Source organism: Thermobia domestica, chromosome 2, assembly GCF_964235325.1.
Source record: "Thermobia domestica chromosome 2, izTheDome1.hap1.1, whole genome shotgun sequence".
NCBI lineage: Eukaryota > Metazoa > Arthropoda > Insecta > Zygentoma > Lepismatidae > Thermobia > Thermobia domestica.
In genome coordinates, this window is record NC_137455.1 from 277,312,879 (window position 1) to 277,325,508 (window position 12,630).

The 12,630-nt window shown below is 33.8% G+C and overlaps 1 protein-coding gene across 1 annotated transcript in view; it reads right to left on the bottom strand.

Moving 5' to 3' along the window:
• Positions 1 to 10,119, bottom strand: part of ci (transcriptional activator cubitus interruptus) — a 583,442-nt gene extending 573,323 nt beyond the window's left edge. The window contains exon 1 of the mRNA XM_081748738.1: positions 9,334 to 10,119. The gene's annotated coding sequence lies outside the window, so the exon portion shown is untranslated. The remainder of the gene's footprint in view (positions 1 to 9,333) is intronic.
• Positions 10,120 to 12,630: the final 2,511 nt, after the last annotated feature.

The window sequence follows — 12,630 nt, forward strand, 5'->3', positions numbered from 1 at the left end:
CGCCAAATACTCGAAAAGAAGTGGGAATACAATACCCCGGTACATCAACTATTTATTGATTTTAGGAAGGCTTACGACTCGGTTAGGAGAGAAACATTATACAACGTTCTTACAGAGCTTGGAATACCGAGAAAGCTAATTAGATTAATTAAGATATGTTTAAGTGAATCCCAAAGTAAAGTCCGGGTAGGAAAACTTTTGTCCACGAGCTTCCACGTCGAAAATGGCCTGAAACAAGGAGATGCGTTGTCGCCATTATTATTTAACTTTGTGCTGGAATATGCCATAAGGAAAATCAAAGATAGCAACCAGGGCCTAGAGTTGAACGGCATTCACCAGGTTATGGCATATGCTGATGATGTAAATTTAATAGGGGATGATAGGAGAACAGTAGAAATAAATGCAGAAATATTATTAAACGCTTGCAGGGACATGGGTTTAGAAGTAAATGCAGAGAAAACTAAATACATGGAAGTGCGTCGGGACCGTAATACGGCAAATTGTGGAGGCGTTAAAATATTAAATAATACTTTTGATAAAGTGGATACTTTCAGATATTTAGGATCAATATTAACAGACGAAAATCATATTCACGAAGAAATTAAATGTCGACTAAAAGCAGGGAATTCGTGTTACTATTCGGTTCAAAATCTCTTGTCGTCGCGAATTCTGTCGAGGAATTTGAAGCTTAAAATATATAAAACGATAATCATGCCTGTTGTTCTGTATGGTTGTGAAACATGGTCGCTTACTCTGAGGGAAGAACATAGACTGAAAGTATTTGAGAACAGGATCCTGAGAAGAATATTCGGACCCAAGAGGAACGAGAATGGGGAATGGCGGAAGCTTCATAACGAGGAACTACATAGTTTATACGGTTTACCCAACATTGTTAGGGTCGTCAAGTCTAGGAGGCTTAGGTGGGCAGGTCATGTAGCTAGAATGGAAGAAAGTAGAAACGCTTTCAAAGTCTTGACTGGTAGACCCATAGGAAAACGACCATTGGGAAGACCTAGGCGCAGATGGGAGGATAATATTAAGATGGATCTCGCAGAGATAGGAATACAAAGTAGAAACTGGATCCAATTAGCTAAGGATAGAAGTCAGTGGAGAGCTTTTGTGAACGCGGCACTGAACCTCCGGGTTCCATAGGCCATAGAGTTAGTTAGTTAGTTATATATATATATATATATATAAATCGAGAAAGGAACTGATTACGGCATTTCTTTGTAAAGTTCTCTCTTTTCACATCTGCGCAAGAGTTAAACTAAACCAATTCGATCTCCTCAATGTGAATTGTTTGTTCTAAGTGACAACATTAACACATGACGATCTAAATGGAAGAACGTATTAACTCCACAGGAATACTTTTTTCAAGAAGAACAAAAAAAAAGTTATACTGTTCTTTTCGTTATAGCCCATTGTGGTTAGGGCATCCTTAACAGCTCATCGCCATTGGATCCTGTCCCTATCTTTGTCAAAAACTTTATAATATTGAATGTTTTTGTTTTGAAGTGCCTTTTTTGTAGTTTGCCTTATTAATTGTCTTCCTTGTTGTCCCTCCTTAAAGTTCCAACTTGTGAAACAGATAGATCAATGTGAGAAACGTGTGGACGTCTCTGTCTGTGGACTTGAGACGTTTTTCAACTCAGGTCCTCAACTTGAGGTATGTTTGTGTTGTTAAGTACCGTTCCATGCTCAAAGTGTGAATAATTGGTTACATTTAATTATATACTAATGAAAAACGTGACACTCTCCTTGTATCGAAGAGATACGCCCCGCTTAAGCAAATCCTGAAATGACGCCACTGTGTTGTATTATAATATTGTTGAATGACTGTTGTGATTTTTTACATTATAGAAATGTTCTGAAATCAAACAGCTAGAAAAGTACTGTCGCAGAGTTCAAAAGATAGGCAAGAGAGTCCAATAATGTTGTTATTAAGTATTTGAGAGGCGACTAACTTTGGTTTCTCGTTGTTTACGATTAACATGTAAGATTAAAAATAAGATTAATACTGAAATTATTTTGTATTAAAAATAAGATTTGGTGTTGGACTTATACTGTAATAGTATGCAAGCGAATAGCCTTTGGAATATAGAGCCGACGAATAGAAAACTGAAAATACGAAGAAAGTGGACTTGGAATGTTTTTTTACTAAATTCAAGTCTTCATATTTCACTACGATTTTGAAAATTTTGCTTTTTAAGGAAGCGAGTGGCCAGTTTTCTTGATCCAAGTGCATAATGGAAAATCATTTCAATCAAAACATTTGTCCACAGTATGACCATTATGATGAAGATATTCACTTCTTAAAAATATTCATCTAGTATATTCACAAATTCTAATCCATATTATAACACATACTGGACAAACAACAAAAATATATCAAAAGTATATTTGATATTTCATTTTGAAAATAAAAAAAAAGCAACTAAAATTATCGAAGAAAGGTAATATATTATTGTATTTCAACTGTATTTCTGAACATTTTGTAATTTCAAATGCCATGATTACCACTGGGGTCACGCTTATTACACTATTTGTATGTTATAATGTGAAATAATATATGCGCGTGTTCCCTGAATTGTATTCCTGGCTGGATGTTTGCCTCAGATAGAAATTCGAGTAATGGTTCGAATTCCACCCTAAGCAGCGAGTCTCAACTCATATAGCCTCAATGCTGAAAAAAAAAGAACGTAAAACTCTAATCAATCATTGAATACAGAATATTGATTTTTTTTCTGTAGTAGGATGTCAAAATGAGCGAAAATATTCGAAAGAATTGAATCAAATATAACAATTGTTTTCTTCGGATGAATGTATTTCAAAATGCAACTTTCTTTTCCGTTTCTAAAGCCACTCAAATTCATTATTTTTTTAAGAAAAGGAAAAATGTAACCAGTTCAAGAAATACTGAAGAAATTCAATGTGTGTAATTCTTATTACCTGTACCGTGTACCTCCATTATTATAATTATTATTGTTAGTGATAGTAGTGATGGTAGGGTGTAACCAAATGATTATGAACTGTGTCTTCCGTGTCAGTGTCTCGAGTCCGGTTGGATTCTGATTTTTATTAATATTATTTTGTTGTTATTATATAGAAATCAACTCTCATTTATGGCTGTAGCTTCTTTTTCTTTACTATTGCTTTTCAAGCCAAACTTTTAGACTACTTGGTGCTTGCCAGTTAATCATCCTTCATTTTTCGTCAGTTTCTTTTAATCCCATTCGTAAAACACTCACTTCCATAAGAAAAATCGAGTCGAAAATTATGTAACTTTTAAACTTGAATACGATGTTTCATATATCTATACATACAATTATCGATTGGTTCTACTTTTCTTTGCGTACTTTTCTGTACGTAATAATAATATTTCTACAAGCGGAAATTGCTCATAATTCATGTGAAATGTTTTCTTATAGTTTGTTTAAAGATCAACGTTCTCTTTCAAAGCTGAAGCTGTATGGAAAGTGGATATACAACTTAAGTGGAGATCTGTACTACGTTCTGATCCGACCGGAACCAAACCTATAACCAAAGCATAAAAAGTATGCATATTTACTACTCGACTAAGCTGAAATGCTAGTAAATTTTTCATTGTAGATTTATATGGACTAAATGGTATATATATATAATAAATCCTAATGTTTAACATTCCTGTAGGTAAGACCTAACAAAGCTTCAAACTGACATTGTTTGGTAATTACGTATGTTTCTCATTATGAAATAATATTATAAGTAGCATTATTAGTAGTATGATTTTCTATGGCATATTCTTACGTCAAGTCTCGGTAACTAACGTTCAAAGCAGACAGTACGAAACAAGAGTTAAGTCTGTTTTGTCTCTATTTCTTCACAGAAATGGTATCTTGTCTCGTGGCAACCTTTATTATTTATTTATTTATTTACGTTTGAATGTTTATAAATTACATCTGTAACCTAATCGCAATTACTTACTAATAGGCTATCTATAGTGCGGTAGATGTCTGTGTTCAGAAATGTTGTGCTCAAATTATGTTTTGTTTTCTAGCTTTAGTACATATGCGAAAGGTTTCCAACTTGTAGATGACATTGAATTCGTCGCATGAGAGCCAGAGGAACTTAACTTCAAAAATGCGGTTTTCGTTTTCTTCAGGTTTGGACGTTCCTCTGGTTCTTATCTGACGAATTATGAAACTATATGAATATTTTGATGAATTGTGCCAATTAATACTCGTTAACAATTCATTCTATTTCTTTTAAATTTCTTAAGTTTTACATATTCTCTTTCTCCTTTTTTATCTTTCAGGAGGAAAGATGCATGTTTGATACATTCATAATCAAATGATGTGTTGTTTCATGCGAATCAAAAGACATATTAAAATTAATATTTTTAGGATTATATTAGCAGGCTTTATAAGATAGTCATCTTAATATGTCCGTCCGTCCGTTACTCCACATGATAACTCTTGAATGATAGCTAATTTTTAATTACAATAGACAGCTAGAGTGATTACCGCGGCCGAATTCGTTAACGAAACCAATCCGTTAACAATTTGATGGGTAACGCTGACTTTGGTTACCAATATCTTACACATGGGAATATCTCGAGTGATCCTATTTACTGTATTTATCAGGATGTATTATTATTAGAGCCCGGATTTATGAGCACAATCAAACAATAAAATATGCATAATCAATTGAAAAATGAGCATCAAAATAAGCAAAAGCAAATACACGAAAATCAAATGAAATCCTATCTTATTCGAAGGAGTTACAGTATATAAAGAAGATCATCCTGAGATTTTTCTTGTTTGAAGCTTCTGCATCTGTCACTGAAAAATGATTTATACATTGAAAATGTTATGACGTCACAGGGGCATGTGGAAAACAGTCTTTCTTTCCTGAATTCCTCTTCAATATCTGTTTCTTCATCGAAAAGCTTTTTAGGGATTTCACACAGTGTTTTGTTACCAGAATTGATTTTTAATACGTGACTGAGCTTGTCGAATGCAATTTTAGCATCACTATGTGTCTCTGAAGACAATGTTACTTAAATTTCTTTTATCATAGAAAGTGAATGTTCTAAGGGACTATTTCGAGCTTCCAACTGTTTAACAAAATCATGTCTTTAGAAAAAGTTGCTATGGATGTATTGCTCATAATATGGAATCAATGATAATAACGGCAGTGCATTTTCCTTAGAAATCCGGGCTCTAATTATTATTATTATTATTATTATTATTATTATTATTATTATTATTATTATTATTATTATTATTATTATTATTATTATTATTATTATTGCAGACGCTGTGGTATAGTTGGTAAGACATGTGCCTACCAAATGGCAGGACTGAAATTCGATTCTCAGAGGGAATGGAATTAAATTCATGTCTATCCTTGTTTCAAAGACGCTTAGAATTTCACCCAGTCTCTGTGAAATGTACACCTTAGCGTGGAAATGTGCATCTTAGGAGACAGAGCCTGGTGGCTACTATATCTCTTTCAGTACTAGCAGAAGTCAAGAGAATATAATTTTCTTTCATATCATTCGTATATTATATTATTTTATTATAGGATCTTACGTAACTTGTGTGTTAATTTCCTACAGCCTCGGTGCTGAAAACTAACGATAGATGCAGAAATACACAGTGGTGTTATTCTTTATTTTTTAATAACCGGTTATATATATATATATATATATATATAGTAGATGGATATGGATAGGTAGATAGATAAACATACAATAACTCTCTTAGGGAGCAAACCGTACAAGGTGGACAAAAGCAGTTTTTACTGGATACAACAAGTGACAAGTAGCAACCTACACAGCATCCTAATATTACAAGATGGTGTGAGAAAATTAGGTAGCACTGCGATTATCTTAGAAATAAATAATTCCAGATAGATGGTCATTACAAAATATTGAAAAGACCTTAATCCAGCAATATATCAACGATCATTGATAATGGTATGTATCCGTTTCAAATATAAATAACCCTAACTCATGTAATCCCAGTTCTCATTCTTGATATCAGGGAATTTGATATTAAGAAATAAATGCTAATTCCTTCTTCTGAAAGATCGTATATTTAACATGTTGCTGTAAGCATTTCTAAAAATAAAGATAGTTAATCTAAAATTTACTGTTGCTGGGTATAATGGGTAAAATTTACTGTTTACTGTTAAACCGGTGCGAAACGGCTGAATAGCAACACTGGAAATACAAACGAACAATATTTTAAATATTTTGTTGGAGAATTTAATTTATTAAATACATGAAATGGCCACCCATGATAAGGAAAAGATAGAAAAATGACATAAATTGAATCTCTGTGAAGAATTAATCATTATTATTTGACTTCAGGTTGGACTTGAGCAGAAATCCTTCTTTTCTACTCGCATATTAACGAGATAATGATTAGTTAGTGGTCTCTATATATTGTTATTTTAATGGAAAATATTTAGAGTAGCGTTCATCTAGGATCTTGAGGATAATTGGGAGCTATCTGAAAGAAAAAATAACACACTCCGTTCAAGAAAATCAGCAATATCAGCATTGGAATCCGCGATTTGCTAATCACATATTCCCCAATTTCAAATCGTCGGTCTGTCATCTTAAATCCTTCGGGCATTGCGTTGGGGGTGGCTTTTTTTGCCAGTATTTCTAATGAACTGGATAGGGAATGTGTTGGCAAAGTACAAACAACCCAAAGATTTGGTTAGCGTTCTCCACGAGATGAGAAGTACATTTTTAAATTCGAGACGAGAAATTTCACAAGTATCGTGGGCAATACTAGTTCAGGCAAGAATTAGTTCTTGAACAATGTTGCATGATTCATAGTATACAAATTATAAATTTATAAATTCATATGATTTGATATTGAGTTTAGCGTTCCTTTCAACACCGAGGCCCTATGAAACGTAGACCTACTGCTTAACGTGAGATGCGAACGACATGAGCTCCAGCTGGGAATCGAACCTGGGTCTCCCACCCAAAAGTGCATATGCTTAGCCACGTGAGAGCGCGATAAATTGATTCTTCGGACACAATGAACATCATTTAAAGATGTGATAGATATTACACAATATACTCTAATAATAAAGTTTAAATGTTGTTAACTTTCAGTGACACGGAAGGATTCTGACAACTTTTGGATCAAATTAAGAAAAAAGAATGAGCTCATAAATTTTGTACATAAACTTACAAAACAGGATGAGAAAAATTTCGAAACAAGAGGAGAAAGAGTTTTGCGATAATCGAGACGAGACTTCTACAAAATTTACGAGACGAGTTGAGAAAATTTTATTTCTCCTCTCGTCTCCACTTGTGGGCAACACTAGATTTGATATTTAGAGTAACTGATAAATTTCATTAATTACCTAAAAGTGAATTCTATAAATTAATAATTTAAAATATTATAATGTCTGTTATTCGTAGACTCTTACAGCAAAATATGAAAATGGTAAGCACAGCAGATGTAGAATATAAGCTTAATGTAAAATTCCTACACCTTTTCATTATAAAAGATTTTGCATAGGATATAAAAGTTTGGATTACGTAAATATCTCTTAATAGTTAGAAGTATATTCTTATAACTATCTCCTGATCAAGATGGTAAAAAGAAATATCGTTGGATTCAAAGCACAGCCATGCACAAATCAGAACGCACAGAAGTATATAATATTTATTTTTTTTTTTATTTAACTGAGATTCCAACAGCTAAGAAACTATGATAGTTTAAAATAAATTAACATTTTGTTGGAATGTAAATATATTAAGGTATTGATTAAAAAAAAAGAACAAAGTTTTCTTACAACTATATCCACTTAAATACAATTAGTTGGGGACACAGTATGAATCATGATTGAATTTAAAATTCTATTCTTTTGCATATTATAATTGTTTGCAGTGCATTATACAATGTACTGCATTTCGGAAGTAGAGTTCTAAGTCATTTTTATGTATTATCCATTAGTACAGTAGGTATTATCCATTAAAAAAAAATGTATGTATCTATTCCAATATCAAATAATCTGTGTAATTTATTATGCTTCCATAGTACACTTTAGTTCTTTAAGCAACGATTTTGACATAGGCCCTATTGTGTATTATTAAGCAGTTTCTTCATCTCAGTTTGTATAACGCTATTTTACATTATTTTCTGCGCTAGAAGAAACTTCACACAGTAATTTTAATACTTGCATTTCTTTGACATGTGATAAAGTTACACAGGGACAAGTGAATAATTGTAAGATTATTTTTCGTAAATCCGTGCTATTCAAATACTTATTTGATTTTGAAATTGAAACTAATAATTTGAGCATCGATATGGTAAGAAAAATCATATGAGACATTGTGATGGTTTCGGCCTGTACCAATAAAAACGGCCCGTACAAACCTAAGTCTAGAATTCTTTCTGCTCGCTCCGCAGTCTATCGGCTGACTACCTTTGCATATAATTATCTTTTGTTTGACTCGTGGAAAATGTATTCACAATCCGTTCCCTATCATTAAGCTTAATGTGTTTGCTGTAATGTCATTGCATTCAAACCTGTCAAAGCTTTAGTTAATGTTTATTCACTTGTACCTAAGTTGATTTGATTTTGCGATTCTTTTCCCCCCCTTGCGGTAGGAAGGAATTGTAAAAGAAAAAGTGGAAAACAATAAAAGTCAAGATGGTAACGAAAGGGTTATGGATAGAAGTCGAAGAATTGGCTCCGAAATTCATGCACGCGCTTTGCTTTTGTTATTGACGGTTTCCGTTTTGCAGAATGAGGTGTTTAGGATAAAAGGCGCTATTCTATACTAGGAGGAGCTCGAAGACTCGTGTTCACACAAAAGCTTGCCATGTCAAATTAGCGCCAACATAGGCAAAAACAGCACGTGTTTCCTCTTCTGAAATAGGCCTTTTCATGTATAATTTACGTAAGCAATGGCCAACATCCTGAAATGGGCGGCAATGAAATTGCAGAAAGAAAGAAATCCTCTATTCCAATGCCCAGACATATTACATTCAAAACCTATTTTATCGCAAATGGACGTCACTTTTCAATGCAAATCCAACAAAAACTATCTTATTCAACATTAAATTGCGATGTCATTTTCATAGAAATCATTGTCATATTATTTAAAATTCATACTTAACATATAAAAGAAATTATATGAAGCGAATTTTAAACGGATTTTGCTCATACAAGGAGAAAAAATCAGAGGAGACATTTGTCAGTTGATTACTTGTTAAGAGCTCATTTCTTATTCATGCATTACAAAAAGCACTGAACCGCCTCCCATAACACATTGCTGGACACAAACAATTTTAGTCATTCTAATGGTACGCTTACCTGAATTCAATTCTGGCTCCTTTTATCCGTCTATAAATACGAGATTTGTACACGATTATTCACAACTTAAGTGTTGGATCAACTTCAGATAGGAAGGAGTGATACCACTCAACACTATCAGATGAGAACTCTTTTCAAAAATCTGGTTTCCAATTGTCTGAAAAGATTGTCACGTGTTGCCAAGCTGTGAAATCCGTTTGAATATTCACAATAACACTACTTTATCTACAAAGATACACACTTGCAATATTTTTTTTTTTTTTAATTCACTGTTCCAATTTTTAAATACTCAATATTTTTAAAACTCCATCACAAAAGCACTTTTCAATATTTTACAAAATTAGTAGTCGTTATGCATTCTGTTTTCGATAAATAATACAATAAATAGTCAAAACACTAGGTGTTAATTTTGCTGTTAGCTATCTATTTTGTATTCCTTGTAATCCACTAATTTTTATTTACACAAATATCTTCCCGACACGCCAAGCACATTTTTTCTGAGAACACGCACTTGTATATGTAATTTTTTTCCAGAAGCATTTAAGAGTGTTAAAAAATTACATATTTCTATTTTGAACGCACACCAACACCGCTTGAAAACATCAATCCGTCTGAAAATCTACCTGACGCGCAATCGCACACATACAAAACACGCAGGCACACACAACACATACACACACACACACACACATGTATACACCGACACGCAACATCGTTCGTCACTTGTCTCAAGCTTTTTCCGAGGTTCACTTCTTGTATTCCCCGCCCCTCCTCCTCAGAGTGCCATGCTTCGCTTGCCCAGCCTCAAATAGACTTGCCACAGTTAACATCTCATTTATGGCGTCCGGAAAACTTCGGAGAACTTCGGCAGCACCGCGAAGGAGGCAGATGAGTCCTCTCGTGTGCCAGAGTTGTTGGTGTAACCACGTACGATGGGCACTAATATCTGAATTTAAAAGAGAAATGAGGTCTCTTTTTTTTCCCTTATAATAAGCCATCCGTCTGGGTGATTCTTTATCATGTCATTACTATATGCATTATTATTAATATTATTGTAGGTGAAACGCCTTTTGACAAACACGCCATAATTATCACGGTAACAGGCTGTTATTGTCACAAGTTTAATGATAACATTTGCGTTCGCAGTTCGTTTGGTTTCGAGCCAAACGTTAGGGACACGATGTGGAACTTTTTTAAAATTTTAATTATAAATTGTGGATAGGAAATACGCATCCTATACCCTGTAGCTACTAAGAGCAGAAGGTCTGGACTTCTTTCTAGAATGCTAATTTAAATTGCAGCATATTTTAGGAAATTAAAAGTCCACATGCTATATAAAAATATGTTAGATGCCCTCTAAGTATTCCGTTATTTTTTAATATTAAAGAACAGAGGTGGACCTAGAAGGTAAAAACTGGAGGGGGCAGCCACAACTCAACATCATGAGTTTATAACGTTTGAAGGGTCCTGCAGAAATTTCCAATTTAACTCTCTCGCGATGGATATTATGGCTAGATTGGATGTTGACATTGTGTTCTTCAAATATTGTTTTACACATTGTATAACAGAAAAATTGTAACTAAAATTGTATCTAATGTTTCAAATTTTTTCCAATAAAAATTAAAAGGCAACGCTTACTATAAACTTTTAAAAAATGTATATAAATAGTGGCTTTAACTCTCTTTGTCGCTCAAAAAATTGAAGAAGCCCAGGTCCCTTGGCCGCGGACTAGGTCAGTCACTGCTAAGGAAGCTCAGCATAAATCTTAAACTCTATTGGCAGTTTATTCAGTATAAATCACAGGAAAATATGAGAAATGTTTATTAAAAACACAAAAAGTTAGTAACAAAGGATATGAGTACCCAATTAATTTTTTAAACAAAATGAAATTTTTACGTCCCACGATTATGCCGGCCGGCTAGTCTAAAGGAGACGGTGATGATAAGAAACGAATGAAATTTTGGAACGAAGAAAGAGGGAGGAAACGGGAGAACCCCAAGAAAACCCATTCACACGGTGTTTATTTATCACAAAGCTCACTTTGCGGCGAGCTGGGATCGAACCAAGGACCCCATTTATCAAAGGTGAACGTTCTACTACTGAGCCACTGCGGCCCCAATTTATTTTTAAAAGTAAATAATAGTTTATATCAATGGTTCTCAAACTATTTTGACTGACGGCACTCTTTATTGAACGTCCACGGTGCCCATTTTTTAAATTAATAATATTATAAATTATATCGGTGTAAGGCCATGATTTTCTATCAAGTAGTGACTGTGTAGTACTGAGCGTTGCTGCTGCCTCTGGAGGCGTTGACTGGTACAGTCTGCCTCAAAATTGATATCAAATCATTATTAAATGTTTCGTACTTTTAAACGCTAACATTTCGCGACACATTCTATGAGACTGCGGGATACATCGGTTAGGAACTACCGGTTTATACAGTTGACCAATTCGTATTTCACTTAAACACATTATAATGAGCCTTTTTCTTCGATGTAAGCAATTGCGATACTAGAGTTAAAATCAAAATGAATGTACTGTTGTAAGCAAACAACTATAGCATCAAACGATGCAAATAGAGCAGAATTAAAAAAAAAATCCAAGTAGAGACCACTTTTATTAGTCTGGCCACCGCGGTCCCGGAAAGCGTTTGAATTTGATGAATAAGAAAAAAAAATAAAGGAAGTTATTAAATACAATGAAAACCAACGAAGAATTGTTAGTAATTGTTGGGAAAATATTTTTTTCGACTCAGAAGTTACACAAGATGGTGTCTATGCTGTGGGATATCAACTATTACTTGGCTTATGGTGAATTTAAAGGAGAACAATTAACCAATAAATGGCAGCACATTTTCCTAGCCTTATAATGTATTTTGTACCAGCTGTAAGAACCTGTTGGTTGCTACATCTTAATTCACAACCCAGATAAAAATATAGGGAGAAGAACATTCTTAAAGAAATGTCCTCACACCCATTCCATTGCCCGGGTATTTATCCTCACCTTTTATGTAAGCTGGCGTTTATGTGAACAAAGAGCAAAACATTTATCCTGTCCTGTTATGTAAGACCGCATAACCACTGCCATGTTGGTTGCATATAGGGAAGGCGTTCCGGAACATGTTAAATCTATAAATTTTTGACCAGAAAAAACGTTCATAAATTTTGATCCTTTCTGACCCTGATCCCCTCAATCCGAAAATTAAAAATAAAAGCTTCGTACGCAATTAGAAGCACTTAAGATCTATCGATGTACAAAATTTGATGTCTCTAGAGCATTCCTATCTATGGAAAA